The sequence below is a fragment of the Lepidochelys olivacea genome (assembly GCF_965140295.1).
Source record: "Lepidochelys olivacea isolate rLepOli2 genome assembly, chromosome: 1".
NCBI lineage: Eukaryota > Metazoa > Chordata > Testudines > Cheloniidae > Lepidochelys > Lepidochelys olivacea.
In genome coordinates, this window is record NC_140411.1 from 175,680,684 (window position 1) to 175,698,001 (window position 17,318).

Here is a 17,318-nt window from a genome sequence, read left to right on the forward strand (position 1 = left end):
CTTTGGTGCAAATTCAACCATGGTCAAATTTATGAGTTTCACCAAAATTGGAAGGCTAGCAAATACAAGAGGACAGAATTGTGACATTGCACCCCATAATGCTTAATAGAAATATGCTTATGAATGTAAATATGGCATAACTGGAATATGTTTTATGCTACATATGCTATATAACATATCTCTGCAAAGGTTATGATTACTGAATATATTCATCCTATTTGTATGCATGTATCATTTTTGTATTCAAAGTTATAAATATTGGCTGTATACTTGTTTGATTTTAAGTAGCCTCAGTGAAGCATTTGGTCATCTTCTTGAGAAAAGACTATTCTCCGTAAGTGCCCAATCAAGAAACACTTAATCTGCCAATAGACTTTGCTAGACACCAATCCACATCTGAGCTTTCCCGGTCATTTCCTGCAGAAAACTAAGCCATGCATGAACATGTGACTTGCCCAGGTGACTCCCAAACTCCATCTTGTTGATGGGATTCTACATAGGGGAGGAAGGGGTTTCCACCCACAAGAGAGAAACTATATAAAGCCCTGGGAGACCCCTCCATTTTGTCTTCAGCTGGCTCAAGAGGTAGCTTTTTTTACCCCCAATGGACACCTGAAAGAAACTGGAACAAAGGACAGTAACCAAAGGGGTATGAGTGATTGCTGGACCAGACTAGAAGGAGGCTAGTCTGTAAAAGAAGCTTATTGGAACATCTCTGGGGGTGAGATTTTTTATCTGTAATTACTTTCTTACTGTATTAGGCTTAGACTTGTGTGTTATTTTATTTTGCTTGGTAATTCACTTTATTCTGTCTGTTATTACTTGGGACCACTTAAACCCTACTTTTCACATTTAATAAAATCACTTTCTACTTATTAATTAACCCAGAATATGTATTAATACCTGGGGGGAAGGAGGGCAAACAGCTGTGTAACTCTCTCTATCAATGTTATAGAGGGTGAACAATTTATGAGTTTACCCTGTATAAGCTTTATATAGGATAAAACAGATTTATTTTGGGTTTGGACCCCATTGGGAGCTGGGTACCTGAGTGTTGGAGACAGGAACACTTCTTAAGCTGTTTTCAGTTAAGCCTGCAGCTTTTGGGGGACGTGGTTCAGACCTGGGTCTGTGTTTGTAGCAGGCTAACGTGTCTGACTCAAACCAGGCAGGGCACTGAAATCCCAAGCTGGCAGGGAAAACAGGCTCCGAGGTAGTCTAGACACATCATGTGGAAGTCCCAAAGGGGTTTCTGTGATCCAATCCGTCACAAGAATCAAGCCACAACATGTCATGCAGAGATTACAGTATCACCAACCCCAGATAGTCAAAAGTGATGAGTTAAATCCAAGCAAGTCCCAAGGCTGGCCCAAAAATCATGAGATTTTTAAAAAATATTTTAGCTGTTTTCTGATTTTTGAACTCCCCCCTGCCTACCCTTAACGTATGTTAAGCAACTTGTGTTACTAATATAGTAGAAGACACCATTTTGACCATGGCACCCTTACATCAATAAACTTAGTTCCCCAGCCCACATCAACTCTTAACCCCAACCCCAAATCAGTTCACCTAATGAGAAGAAACTAATAGCAGAGATACAAAATCAGAGGCCATAATGAGCTTATCCTTATCTACTCTCTTTAATAACAGACCTTTTCATTGTTAGGAAGCACTGCAGTGAGACACACAAAAAAGGTAATTCCCAAGGTTGAGCTTTACACTTACTCTGTGGTTTTAGTCCCTTAAATTGACAATAAACGTCACACTGTTCACTATCAAAATTACACCCCTTCAGTAGGGCAAACTAATTTTCAGGCCACAATGAGTTGTGACCTTTGTGAAATTAGTTTGGTGCAAGTCCAGTTCCCTGCAGACAAGCAGTCAAGCAGAGAAACCTACCCAAACGACAATCACCACTGAGATACTCAGATTCTAAAATGCTGGATACTACTTAAGAATATAGATATGTAACTAGGCAGATACATGATACCAGATCCAAATGCTCCAAAATATCTACAGTTCTAATACAAGCTCATTTTTACTGCTGACAAACTTCTACCTTCCTCTTCCTGGGTGATATTTTTGTATTTTCATCAAATTAGTCTCTGGAATGGACACTCCTGTTAATGCATGCATAATTCAATAACAATTCAGGCTGTTGAACTTTAGAACACAGAGATGTGCCATTATTCTCTGGTAATTCACTTTGAGAAACTGCTGGCATGTAATTCTATCATTTAATCCTTCGCCTTTAATTCTATTTGTTGATCATATCTATTATTTTATATTGCAAATAAGTCACTGATGTTTATACCACAGAGACTGTGTTATATATATTAGCTGTGAAGGCAAATTAGCTCAAATTATATACACTACCAGCTTGAAAACTGAAAGCTACTCCAGTACATTAAAATTTATTTATTTAAAGGGGAAATTTTGTATAACATTTTCATCAGTTAAAAATAGCTGAAGATATCTTTACTGCTTTAAACATTTTTTTTCATATTCACCTACATATTGTCAGGATGTTTATATTTTATTAGCAATCTCTGTGGTAAAATGGAATGAATTACAGACAAAAAAAAAAGAAAAGAAGTACTTGTGGCACCTTAGAGACTAACAAATTTATTTGAGCATAAACTTTTGTGAGCTACAGCTCACTTCATCAGATGCATTCAGTGGAAAATACAGTGGAGAGATTTATATACACAGAACATGAAACAATGGGTGTTATCATACACACGGTCAGGAAAGTGATCACTTAAGATGAGCTAATACCAGCAGGAGAGTAGGGTGGGGGGAGAGAAACTTTTGAAGTGATAATCAAGGTGGGCCATTTCCAGCAGTTGACAAGAACGTCTGAGGAATAGTGTGTGTGTGTGTGTGTGTGTGGGGAATAAACATGGGGAAATAGTTTTACTTTGTGTAATGACCCATCCACTCCCAGTCTCTATTCAAACCTAAGTTAATTGTATCCAGTTTGCAAATTAATTCCAATTAAGCAGTCTTTTGTTGGAGTCTGATTCTGAAGTCTTTTTCTTGTAATATTGACAGGTTTCAGAGTAGCAGCCGTGTTAGTCTGTATTCGCAAAAAGAAAAGGAGTACTTGTAGCACCTTAGAGACTAACCAATTTATTTGAGCATAAGCTTTCGTGAGCTACAGCTCACCTCGTCGGATGCATAAAGTGGAAAGTACAGTGAGGAGATTTTATATACACACAGACCATGAAAAAATACACATTGTAAGGAGAGTGATCACTTAAGATGTGCTATTATCAGCAGGAGAGTAGGGTGGGGGGAGAGAACCTTTTGAAGTGATAATCAAGGTGGGCCATTTCCAACACATTTCCAGGAGTTAACAAGAACATCTGAGGAACAGTGTGTGTGGGGGGGAGGAATAAACAAGGAGAAATAGTTTTACTTAATATAATGACTCAACCACTCCCAATCTCTATTCAAGCCTAAGTTAATTGTATCCAATTTGCAAATTAATTCCAATTCAGCAGTCTCTCATTGGAGTCTGTTTTCGAAGTTTTTTTTGTTGAAGGGTAGTCACTTTGAGATCAGAAATCAAGTGACCAGAAATATTGAAATGTTCTCTGACTGGTTTATGAATGTTATAATTCTTGACATCTGATTTGTGTCCATTTATTCTTTTACGTAGAGACTGTCCAGTTTGCCCAATGTACATGGCAGAGGGGCATTGCTGGCACATGATGGCATATATCACATTGGTAGATGTGCAGGTGAACGAGCCTCTGATAGTGTGGCTGATGTGATTAGGCCCTATGATGGTGTCCCCTGAATAGATGTGGACACAGTTGGCAACAGGCTTTGTTGCAAGGCTAGGTTCCTGGGTTAGTGGTTCTGTTGTGTGGTGTGTGATTGCTGGTGTGTATTTGTTTCAGGTTGGGGGGCTGTTTGTAGGCAAGGACTGGCCTGTCTCCAAGATTTGTGAGAGTGATGGGTCGTCCTTCAGGATAGGTTGTAGATCCTTGATAATGCGTTGGAGAGGTTTTAGTTGGGGGCTGAAGTTGATGGCTAGTGGCATTCTGTTATTTTCTTTGTTGGGCCTGTCCTGTAGTAGGTGACTTATGGGTACTCTTCTGGCTCTGTCAATCAGTTTCTTCACTTCAGCAGGTGGGTATTGTAGTTGTAAGAATGCTTGATAGAGATCTTGTAGGTGTTTGTCTCTGTCTGAGGGGTTGGAGGCAAGGACTGGCCTGTCTCCCAAGATTTGTGAGAGTGATGGGTCGTCCTTCAGGATAGGCTGTAGATCCTTGATGATGCGTTGGAGCCACCGCTCTCTGGCTGTCCATCTTGAACCCCAGGACCTCTTTCATTACAAATTAAGCAGTGTCTATCAGTGTTCAGTCTTGTAGATCTCATTAGAAAGTCTATATTGCAAATGTGAAGCTTGATCATAACTGATTATTATGACTGAAATTATCTAGTGCCATTATCTCCGCAAACACTGATTATTGAAATCTTAAAAAACAAAATACAGTAACTCCTCACTTAATGTTGTCCCGGTTAATGTTGCTTAGTTATGTCGCTGGTCTATTAGGGAACATACTCATTTAAAGTTACACAATGTTTGTTTAGAACGTTGTTCTTCCACGTGGGCTTGGAACCAGGGTGGGCCAGCAGACACCAATCAGCAACTCTCCACCCCTCCGCCCCAGTGCCTCACACCCACAGGCGACCCCACACATCAGCAAATCCCTCCTCCATACTGCTTCCTTCCCTGCCCGCACCTCCTGCCCTCAGGAAAATCAGTTGTTTTGTGATGTTCAGGAAGCTAGGTGGGACTGGGGAGGAGCGAGGATGCAGCCTGCTCAGGGAGGAGGGGGTAGAGCAGGGCCATGAAGATGTGAGGCACGGGTAGAGTGCAGGTGGGAAAAGGCAGGGTAGCGGTGGGCCTAGGGCAGAGCCATGGGTTGAGCACCCCATGGCACTTTGGAAAGAACAGCAAGAGGAACAGCCGGATGATCCACTCTCTTTCTTCCTCTGACTCTACCACCTCAACCAAGCTTCACAATCATCATTGCTGAGTACATTATTAAATTGTTGGTTTAAAACTTAAACTGTATATGAATATAAATGTGTTTGTCTGGCAAAAAAAAAATCCCTGGAACCTACCCCCCACACCCCGATTTATATGAATTCTTAGGGGGAAATTGGATTCACTTAACATTGTCTCATTTAAAATTTCATTTTTCAAGAATATAACTACATTAAGCAAGGAGTTCCTGTACATTTCTCCCAGTCCCTTCTTGAGGCCTCTATGTGCTATCCAATGCAAATAACAAAATTATAATGATATGCAGGAAAAACAGACAGACTGATCAACTGGTTTTGCCTTTGTGCAAAATGTTACATATGCATTTTTGAAAGTGTGTTAATATTTGGGCCAAATCTTTCCCTCAGATACACATGTGAAACTCCCATTTAGAACAGTGATATTTGGTTTTGTATATCTGAGGATCAAACTAGGGCCCATCATCTGTCTAGAATTGAAGTCTAAGCAACACTATTTCTTGACTTTAATCTTATTCTTATGATTGTATCACCTGAATGTGTCATGATGCTTTGCTATCAGCTTTTTTCCTTTCCATTGGTGGTAACGGGTAGTGGTAAAGGGTAGTGCCTTAGGGACACAAGTATGTGAACAATAAGTTGAAATTCTGGGTCCTCTGAATTGGAAAAATTCTCATTGGCTGTAAATCCTGTACCCATTGAAGTTAAAGATTTTTGTAACATTTTTGAAGCATTAGCTACTTGAGGACTGAACACAAAAATCCAACACATCACACATTTTTTAACATCAGGCATATTTTTAACATGAAGAACACATGAGTAACTACTAGAAAGGGTATTTGCAGTATTGTACCATTATATATATCAATATCTTTTTTATTCAGATGTCAATTAATTAAATGATGCATTCTATTACCAGCAGGAAAACAATAAGATTAGATATGCCTGGGAAAAAAAAGGTGAAGAATAAGTGTGAAATATTCTTTTTTGTTCGACAGCAGGAGTTATGTAGAGTAGAATGGAACAGTAAGATTATGTCCTAAGAACAGGTGTAAATTCTCAATGTTTTATTAAAAACAGCAATAGGGCCTTCCAGTTCATAAAGAAATTCAGATACATTCTGAACACTCACTTTGATTGCACTGATTGAATAATATCCTGGTAACACCCTGAACAGCTGTAGTAGAAGGAAAATGATAAAAAGATTAGCACACATGCATTAGATGGAAGGTACACTAAAAACCCTAAGGTGCTGTAAATATTGTAATGCCTACGAGAATGAAAAATGATGCTCCATCAACTTCTATATTTCATTCTTGTTAGTCAGGATAGAAAACACAAGAAAATAATACATGCAGTATAACTAAAATTCAGCAAAATCATTAGGTTGAGAATAGAGACAAATAATTCTACTTATTTTTATTAGCTTTTGCTAATATGCATACGTTACAGGGATATTATTTGAAATGGCAATTTCATAACTTCCCAAGAACTCCATTTTTGGGGGTCAGTTTCCATACTCTCTTCCTGAAGAGGATTTGGGAGAGGGAGAAGAGAAGTGGAGAGTCAGAGGGAGAAAGTGAGAAAAATCTACATCGGGGTTTTGAGCTAGAGCAAAAAACAAAAGAGTTTTCCCTTAGAAATAACAACCCCAGTGTTTTTGATGATTGGATAAAAAACAATGAAAAGCAGAAGAGAAAATGTATTTGTGCAGCATAAAAAGATCTATGCTCTCAAAGCAAACTTTTATTTTGAAATTTCTTGAACTAACTACTTGATATCATCTTAATGTGTTGCAATATCTTCAGTAAAAAAAAGGAGTACTTGTGGCACCTTAGAGACTAACCAATTTATTTGAGCATAAGCTTTTGTGAGCTACAGCTCACTTCATTGGATGCATTCACTGGAAAATAAAATAAAAATGACAAAAGAAAAAAAGAGCAGTCTGGAGGCAACAAGATCAGCTTGTGAAGTTCCTTTCTGCACAGTTATTAATCAGAAATACATACTTGTTCCCAAACCTGCAACAAGTTCCACATTATTGATATGTAAACCATGAGTGCATTTCAACGGTAGTACCAGAGGTTATTTGAATACTATATGTTAAAATATGTATTGTGAACAGCCTTTTAGGATAAATGTGAATGACACCCAAAACTAATTCAGTATTAAAACATATTCATGTAAAACCCAGTGTTTACATCATTATTGATCATATCCCTTCCAAAAAAAGAGAAAATTAGTTGAACTAGCCAAATACATTGCATCAAGGTCGACTATGTTTTTTATGAATAAGACCCTATATTTCATCAACTCAGGATTCCCTTAGCAGGTATAACTCTAAAAAAAACAAGTTTTAAAAAAAAAAGGTTTTGCATTATATGTATTGGTTCAACTCTCATTAAAGACCCCAAAGGGTTTATTTGCAGATCTACTGAATACCTGCAGTCTCATGGAGAACAGTTAGAATTGTGGGTAAGCAGCACCTGTGAAGAATTAGGCCACAAGGGGTATTCTAAGTAATTTATTTGCTGCTATTTTTATGCAGCTACAAATTAAGGGCTAAGTCTAATACTTTAAAAATGTTAATTCAAAAGATATACATTGGGACAACTTGTTAAGTCTCAAAGACTGAGACAACTCTGCAGGTCAGTTTGGTGACCTTAGCCATGTGGTCAATATTATACTTTGGAGGTTTGATTTTTTTCCCCACTAGCTTTCTTTTTTCCCCCCAAGTGAGAACAAACAAACCAAAAAACCCATGAACACAAAAAATACTGGCAACCAATCAATGCCACATAATTAATCTGATACTTTGCCTGATTTTACAGTATTTTTTTTAATTTATTCAGAAAAACAAGCACTTAAGTTTATCAGATTCTCAAATGACAATTTTATGTAGATCATCAATAGGACACAAATAAGTGTAATGCCTTTAAAAATACCCAGAGTTTTTTTTTTTTACAAAGCTCTGCTGTAGAATTTTCTTAAGTAATAAAGCTGCACTACATACACATGCTTTAGAAATGCACTCTCTAAATAAAGTTTAAAAGTTCTCAAATGTATTTAAGAATGGTTTTAATAGGCACTGTTAGCTCAGAACCACATTGACACTGGACAATGTCATAATCAATTATGATCTTGGTTCACATTTCCAATATAGACTTTGTTAATGGTGTGTAAAAGACTGAGCAGCGATCAATATTTTATGGTAACAGTGCCACTACATAAAAATGGGGTTTGTAATATGAATTTAATACTTGGGAAAGGTGCCAGATTGACAGTCCTGGATAATGAAGTCATAAATTAATGCAAATGGTACAGAATGGCCAAAGTTACTACAAGCTTCCTCATAGTCCATCAATGAGCCTATTGTGAGATCACCTTTATAGATGAGAGAGTATTTTAGTCAGTCTCATTGCCTCTCTGCTAAAACTGACAGCTAGTTCTCCAGTCCTACAAACACTCAATACTAGTAATAGTGCTTACTACATGCAATAGTGGCTAATCCTACAAACATTTTATTGCTAGGAGGAATGCACAATGAGACTAGGGCCTCGTCTACACTAAAGGGTAAAAAAATCAATCTAAGCTGTGCAATTTGAGCTACATGAATAGTGTAACTCAAATCGACATAGCTTAGATCTACTTACCACGGGATCCACACTACATGGAGCCGATGGGAGATGCTTTCCCATTGACTCCCCTTATTCTTCTCAATCAGGTGGAGTACAGGTGTTGATAGGAGAGCTATCAGTGCTTGATTTAGTGGGTCTTCACTAGACATGCTAAATCGACCGCCAATGCATCGATCGCTACAGTGTCGATCCTCCAGTAAGTGTAGACAAGCCCTTGGTGCCAGTTTGTGATAAATATCATTGAGAGTTTTGTCATCTGGATATACTGTTTGTCCAATTGTAACTGGATAGATATCACCAACTCATTTAAGGCAGGCTACTGATAAAAACAACTAAGTAACTACTGATCTGGGTTACATCGAAACCAGCAACATACATGTGAAAGGCTCTGTATGGAATTTCAGAAAAAAAGTGACTTTAGAATAGTTGGGGAAGAATAGTCAATAGCTCTACTTTCTCTGTTTTCTTTATAAAGAAAAATATAGTCCATCCTATACAAAAGATAGAAACAGGATCCACTTTCATCTTATTAGCTCTAATGGCTGCATTTATATCTTGTGACACCTGAATTCCTATTCAATCAAAGCATGCAACAATATTCATATTAAATCAAAGCACGCAATAGTCCAGAGACCGAAAAATTGTCCAATCTTTCAGACATTACAAATATGAGGGAAAATTGCATTTTTCCATTCTTCTTGAATTGCTAGTGTATCTAGAAGAGTAGGTAATGTTCAACTAAACTCTGTAGCAGCTAGTTTCTTTCTGCGTGTGTGCGCATGTGCACACGCATATGTGAAACCCAATAAACAACAATACACTAGTGAACTATACAAACCTATGAGAAATACATGCAAGGAGAGACATTTTACATTTATCATCTGAACAAGTTCTTCAAGTAATATCATAAAAGAACATCTAATAAAACAACTACACAGTTAACCAGGAAATGAACTACATTCAGAACATACCTAGTAATAAAGGAGGAAACCAAAAGCATTGTCTCTTTTGGAAATTTGATTTTCATTTTCTCTCTTTCTATTTAAAAAGACTTTGTGCACAAAGGTACTTTGTGCACATTTCTGACACTGTTAAAGTTACAGATTATCCTACATCTCAAGTGAAGGAGGCATTAAATTCAGATCATAGGGATTCTATTCCAAATTCCATCTTGGAACAGATTCCTTGACGTAGGTCCACTGCTCCTCTTCCACATACAGAAAAAAAGTATTTATGGGAACAAACTGACCCAGTCTTTTTCCCCCAACCACTCCACAGGTTAAGATATGTGACTGTTGGACCGCTACCTTTAATTAGTCTACAGAACTAATGGTAGGGCCAGGAGGTTTAGTTTGAAAATAAAGCAGTAGCTGGGAATACATGTGTCATAAATATAAAGGGAAGGGTAACAAGCTTTATGTATGCAGTAATATAAAATCCCTCTTGGCCAGAGGTGCAGAATCCCCTTACCTGTAAGGGGTTAATCAGTTCAATTAACCTAGTTGGCACCTGACCAGAAGGACCAATGGGGAAAGAAGATACTTTCAAATCTGAGGGGGGGGGCTTTGTTTTTGTGCTCTGGGTGTGTTCTCTCCTACACTAAGAAAGAGACCAAGGAAGTAAATCCAGCTCCTACTGAAATGATACTATTTCTGTAATATTAAATGTAAGTAATAGCAAGAATGTGTTTATCTTTTGTTTTAGCTTGTGATTTTTCCCGGTGCTAAGAGGGAGGTTTAGTCCTGTTTTTTGTAACTTTGAAGTTTTGCCTTGGGGGGAATCCTCTGTGTTAAGTCTTATTACCCTGTAAAATTACCTTCCATCCTGATTTTACAAAGGTGCTTCTTTTACTTTTCTTTTCTCCACAATAAAGTTCCATTTTTTAAGAATCTGAGTGGTTTTTAGAGTCCTAAAAACCCAAGGGTCTGGTCTGTGCTCACCTTGTTTACCTATCTGGTTGGTAGACAGGGGTGGCAAGTTTGTATAATTTTTGGTGGTGCCCAGAATGGGTCTCGTCGTCCTGCCCTCCCCCCCCCATTCCCGCCCTGTAAGCAGATATTATTTTATTAAATAATGTAAAAATGGACTGGAAACTGTAACCATTTAACAGTTTCCCTTTATTGCATAATATCACTCTTGTAAGAACAAATTATTTAACTAAGAATATCAACGTTAATACTCTTCTGAATATGGAAACAACCAAGCACTCTTTGATCAACAACCCTCAAAAGCAAATACTTTCTAAAATTAAAACAAATATAGCCCCTTGTTTTGCAATGTTCTTCAGAAGGCAGCAAACACTTTTTGTCATTGTTTGATTCTTGAAATGAAGTCATCCAGGAGACTTGCAATGTCCAATTCAGAGGTAGAGTTCTTATGAACGTGCAGAAATGCCAAGTGATTTAGACTTCTTGGCCCTTTGTCATTCACAAATAACTTTTCAGTTGCCCAAGCAACTGAATGATCACTCAGCGGTGCACATTGTAGTCAGAATTGTGTAGAATAATTTCAGGATAATTATAACTTCTGACAAGTCACTCAAGCCTTCATTTTGTTTTATAAATTGCTTCACTTTGCTCACCGAATTAAGCTGGCAATTTCTCGATCTGCAAATATCATTCAACATTTCTAAATGAAGAAATAGCTTCTCCGTGTTAATGTCACCATGGAAAGCTTCACTTATTGGGACAATGTCCTGTTTTGAACCATTTGCTGCCTCAGTTATAAGCTTCTCCAATTTTACTGTGAATGTAAAGCTCTATGTTGAAAACCTCTGTTCAATGGCAACTTTTCAAGCATCAATGATCCCAACATATATTTGATGAAAATAGTCTTTGGGGTCACTGAAGGTGTGAGTTGGGGTGCAGGACCCTCTGGCTTCCCCAGGAGCCCCGCTCGGGTGGACTCGCTGCGGGAAGCACATGGTGTGACAGACAGCATCACACTGTCCCTCTAGGGCTCTACAACAATCACACACCCTTATCCTACCACTTAGATCCTTAAGAAATGCATAAGGGAAACTGAGGTACTCACACAGTAGTCAGAGAAAACATTAAGAACATTCCCACTTTGTAACACCTGTATACAACCAATTATATACTTTACAGGGAATAAAATCAAGTATTGTGCTAAATGATCATACCCAAAACTGACTGCCAAATTTAAGTTGCATGTTTTTCCCCTATATATAGGTGAGGGCTCTGGGGTTGGGCAGGGCTGGAGATGAGGAGCTTAGGGTGCAGATAGGCTGCCCCAGGGCTTGGGTCAGAGAGGACTCCCTTCCCCCCCCCCAGCTGGCAGCAGTGAGTTCTGGGTGAGGGACCCCTCCTCTTCCTCCCCACCCCCACCATGGCAGCACACTCAGTCTGCACCACTGTCACTGCACATACTCCTATGGCCCCTCTCAGGTCCAGGAAGCCCCCTCACCTCACCTATGGGGTACCGGGGGGGGCGCCATTATGTGTGGCCTCCCCTGCTACTGCCCCTCACTGTAGCCTCACTGGGGGTGGGGAATAGGGCTGCCCCTTACCCAGTGTGGGGCAGGAGTGGTGTCTATGGGTGGGTGGGGAAAGGAAGAGCAGATCGTTCGCCCTCCTGTCCCTGAATCAGGAGAAAGCGTTCGACAGGGTGGACCATGGGTATCTCCTGAGCACTCTGCGAGCATTTGGCTTCGGACCCCGGTTTGTGGGTTTTATCCAGGTGCTGTACACCTCTGCAGAGTGTCTGGTCAGGCTCAACTGGACCCTGACCAAACCAGTCAGCTTTGGGAGAGGTGTACGGCAGAGATGCCCCCTCTCCGGCCAGCTGTATGCTCTGGTGATCGAGCCCTTCCTCTGTCTCCTCCATAGGAGGTTGACGGGGTTGGTGTTGCAAGAGCCAGAGCTGCGGCTGGTCCTGTCAGCGTATGCTGACGATGTGTTCCTCGTAGTCCAGGACCTGGGCGACTTGGCGTGGGTGGAGGCTTGCAAGGCCATCTATTTGGCAGCCTCCTCCACCTGGGTCAACTAGGTCAAGAGCTCTAACCTGGTGGTTGGGGACGGGTGACAGGAGAGCTCCCTCCCACCTGCGCTTCAGGCCATCTGGTGAAGTGCGGGTCCACTTCTCTATCTTGGCATTTAGAGTTGGCATCTTTCTGCCACACATCCATCTCTGCTGGAGAACTGGCACAGTTTAGAGGGCAGGGTGATAGAATGGCTCTGGAAATGGACAGAACTACTCTAGTACCTCTTCCTTCGAGGGAGAGCACTGGTGCTTAATCAACTAGTCCTGTCCATGCTCTGGTACCAGCTCAACACCCTGGTCCTGGCCTCGGGTTTTCTGGCCCACCTCCGGACATTGATTCTGGAGTTCTTCTGGTCAGGACTGCACTGGTCTCTGCAGGGGTTCTCCATCTACCACTGGAGGAGGGAGGGCAGGGCCTGAAGTGTCTACACACTCAGGTCCATGTCTTCTGCCTCCAGGCCCTGCAGAGGCTCCTTTATGGTGCAGGTAGTCTGGCATGGAGCATACTGGCGCACGACTTCCTGTGCCACTTCCGAGGCTCCGATATGACCAGAAGCTCTTTTTTCTCCATCTGAGAGGTCTTCCGCGAGACCTCTCTGGGCTGCCAGTCTTCTACCAGGACCTCCTCCAGACCTGGAAACTGTTCTCAGCGACCAGGTCTGTGGTGCCTACTGTGAAGGCAGATCTCCTCTTGGAGCCCCTGCTACACAACCCCCAGCTCCGTGTGCAGGTGGCAGAGTCCCCCTTGGTGTGCCAGAGGTTGGTCCTGGCAGAAGTCACAAGAGTCAGAGACCTCCTGGACTATGACTGGGGAGACTGGCTCGAGCCCCTGAGGCTCACTCAGCGCATAGGGTTCTCCCTGCCTCGTACTCCCCGGCGAGTACTTCAGGAGATGAGGGCCGCTTTGCTGCCCGCTGCTCGGGTTTACCTAGACCAGGTCCTAAGAGAGGGTGAGACTTGTCCACCCTCCACCCCAGGCCCTCCGGACCTTTTTCGTCAGGCCCCTGCCCCGTGGACCTGACCGACCCCCGTGCCCTTCAACATGAGCAGGCTGCATGATCTACAGCTGGGTCGCTTCCAGACCGTACCAAGAAAACATTTATACATGCTCATGTTCCACACCCTTCATGTCCTCACCCTTGCATCCTGCCCTGACACAAAGTGGTGGGACCTTCTGCCACCTCTAGAGGGTGAGGAGCCCCAGTGGGCCAGCCTATACTCCACTCTGGTCCCAAGGCCCGCCGGGGATATCAGTTGGTGGCTCCTTCATGGGGCCATGAGGACGGGGGTGTACTTGGCATGGTTCACCGCATCCCAGACACCTGCCCATTTTGTGGCATGAGGGAGACCCTGGAGCATGTTTACCTGGAGTGCGCCAGGTTGCAGCCCCTATTCCGGCTCCTTATGAATATTTTGTTATGTTTTTGGTTGCACTTTTCCCCTCACTTCCTAATCTATGCACTCCATATTCATGGCCTCACAAAGTCACAGGACCTTCTGGTCAACCTCCTCCTGGACCTGGCTAAAGTGGCCATCTATAAAACCAGCATTGGCTGATGGAGACTCCTGTGACTGTGGGGCCTAATTCTGATCCTCCATCCATTCATGTATCTGGGCAGAGTTCCTCTGGGTGGCATCCACTGACTCCCTTGATGCCTTCGAGGAGCAGTGGGCAATGTCCGGGGTTCTCTGCTCGGTGTCCCTGTCTGGTTCCCTTTGTTTGACTCTTTGACCGCACTCCTGTCCCTGTTATTTCATTAATTGTCCCCCGTAATTATTTGGTTCCCAGGTCCTGTGGACCCCCACCCCCTTAGGCTGGGGAGGGATCCTTTAACAGTGGGCGGGCATTCCTGGATCCCAATAGAGCTACTCCATTGTACCCAACTGGCCTGGGTCTATCACATCACCTAAAAGGAGATGAGGTGTGTGAGGATTGGTTAGTTAATATTTAAAATATCTTTAAAGTTAAGAAGCACTAAGTGAGTGCTATTATTTTTAATTAGATACTATTTATTAAATTTATATCTGCAGCAGTGCTGAATCCTTCTTCAACCACAGCTCCATAGGAGGATTTAGTGACAAACATTATTTCTACTGTTACTTTCAGAGTTGTGACACCCCAGGACTGAGTGAATTCCTTGATTCATCCTATATTTAATTTGAAATACTGATTCCAGAACAGTCACAACATTCCTTTTATCTATTTGTTACATCCTTCTAGGGTAAAATGGGGAAAATTGAATTTGTTTACATTAGAACCTCATTTGTCTGTATTAAGGAGGGCAGAAGCCTACTATGGAAGAGCTGGGGTGAGGAGGACCATCAATATGATCAGACCTTAATCTTATCAGAGCATTACTGAATGCCAGGTAGAATCAAGGAAAGAAGGTAGATACCATTTACATGGGCCCTATCACCTCCACATCGGGGTCTCTTTGGTCTGTGCATATGTCATCTGCAAACCCTAAAATAAGTTATTCAATAACGGCACTGTGTAAACTATAACTATAAGATTTCCTGCACTTTCCTCTCAAACCACTGGCACAGGTCGCTTTTGGAGATGGGATACTGGACTAGAAGACCCCTGTTCTGATTCAGTATGGCAACATCTATGTTCCTGCAATCCATTTTCTTGGTGGGTTTTGTAGTTTGATCAAAACTCTACCATATATACACAATGGCAACTGAGTCAAAGTAACAGTATATAAAATCTCAACAAAAGTATGCATAGACCAGAAACATATATATTCACATGAATATAATAGTAAATATCTAACACTCAATTTTCCCTATAACTCTGAAATATCATTTAAGAAAATAATCTCTCTTCTCAGAGCTCATTTTTACATGCCAGTTCCATGTGCTCAGGTCATCCCAATAGGTACCTTCTTTCCCCTCAAAAATTTTATTTCTAATATGATTATGGCTGCAGACACTAATTTTCCAAAGCTTCATTCTGCTCGCTGGTAAGACCCTTTTAACATCATAACCATGCACCAACTCACAATGGCAAACAGATCTTGATCACTCAAACAAAAATATATACTTTGACAACCATTATGCTTAATGAGCATCAGGAAAAACAGGAGTGAAATAAATATAATGTTTACTGGTTTACCTGGGCATTTTGATAATGCCAATCCAAAAGAGATTTTTAATCAGTGTGCTCCTTCAAAGACCTTCCTCTTCTTTTCTACCTTTTCACAGAGTTTATTTTCTTCTTTCTCTCTTCTCCTCAGGAATTAAAGTACCATAAAATCCCCTTCCATCCTGTTTCCCCTCCTCTCCCCCCGCCCCAGAAGGTAGGGAGGTAGAAGAGGGAAATAGATTAATGAAAACGTATAAATAAAAGCTAATGATTTAATAGCACTTCAGTTCCTACTGACTAAACTGAAAGTAACCCTCCCTGAATGTTTGTTTTTCTTCTTTACAAAATGCCCCTCCCCCAATACAAAACAAAACAAAAAAACCTGACAAGGTGTTTGAGCTCCCTTTTCATTTGAGATATCCACAAGGGGCATTTCACGTTTGGTCATTCGGGGGCTGTAAGCAACATTCAGCACCTAACATTTCATCTTCACTCGAGAAGGATGAAAGATAGCAACACTGAGGAAATGGGGGAAGAGGGGAGGGAATTAAACTGTGAAACACAGTGTCACAGATAGGTAATTTCCCCAAAATCTCCTTTCATATTTTAATCGTCAAAGGTACAGAAGTGTCTTCAGGATAGGGATAGGCACAATTAAATAAAATATCCTTCATTTTTCAAACTATCATTTCTCATTTGTAAAAGATAAATTATGTGGTGATTGGGTGAAAGAAGAGGGTTAGAAGTGGAAGGAGAAAGACCATTTTAAACATCTCTCTTTCCTTCTCAAGAGCCAGGACATAGATTGTAGCTCTTTCAACCATTGTTAACTCACTTTCTAATGTAAATGATAAACTGTGAGTTGTTCAGTATTATAACTAAATTTGCATTAAAGAAGTTGAATTAAAGCAACAAACTGCTACTCAAAAGGCATCTGGGGAGAGTGAGTGGAGAAGAAAGTGCCCAAATAGTCCAAGCAAACAACAAAAAGAAGCAGGTGGGAAAAAAAAACACATAACCAAAAGAGTAGAAACATGTATATATAACCATTTCCTCATTATTTTCTTAACACTTCAGTCCAATTTTCTGTTATTCCAGAAAGCAATAATAAAAATGGTTTTGGAAAAGGTTAATTCAATTTAAAAGTATTGAGCCATACACAGATAGCATTAAATCACCTTAGGATACGTATTAGTAGGATATTGGTGCATTTCTCTGGTAGTGGAAGACACTTAGCCTTCTGCTTTATGCTTCATTCGAGGTGTGCTCCAATAGTGAATGCACACCCAGTCATGGCTTATTGACACTCTAGACATGTCTTCTCTGTGGCCTTCCAACAGGATTTATTGCTTCCCAGATCTCCACTCCTCTTTATGCAGGCCATTAACTCCAAGCACCATGCTCCAGCCAACACTGCATTTCATTCTAATTGCTTCAGTCCCCAAATGAGCTCAAATACAACCCTTCCTGCTAAGACTTAACTACAAAATAGTTTCCCACTTGGAATGCCTTCTAGAATCTTGTCCCAAATTGCAGACTTTCACCTTGGC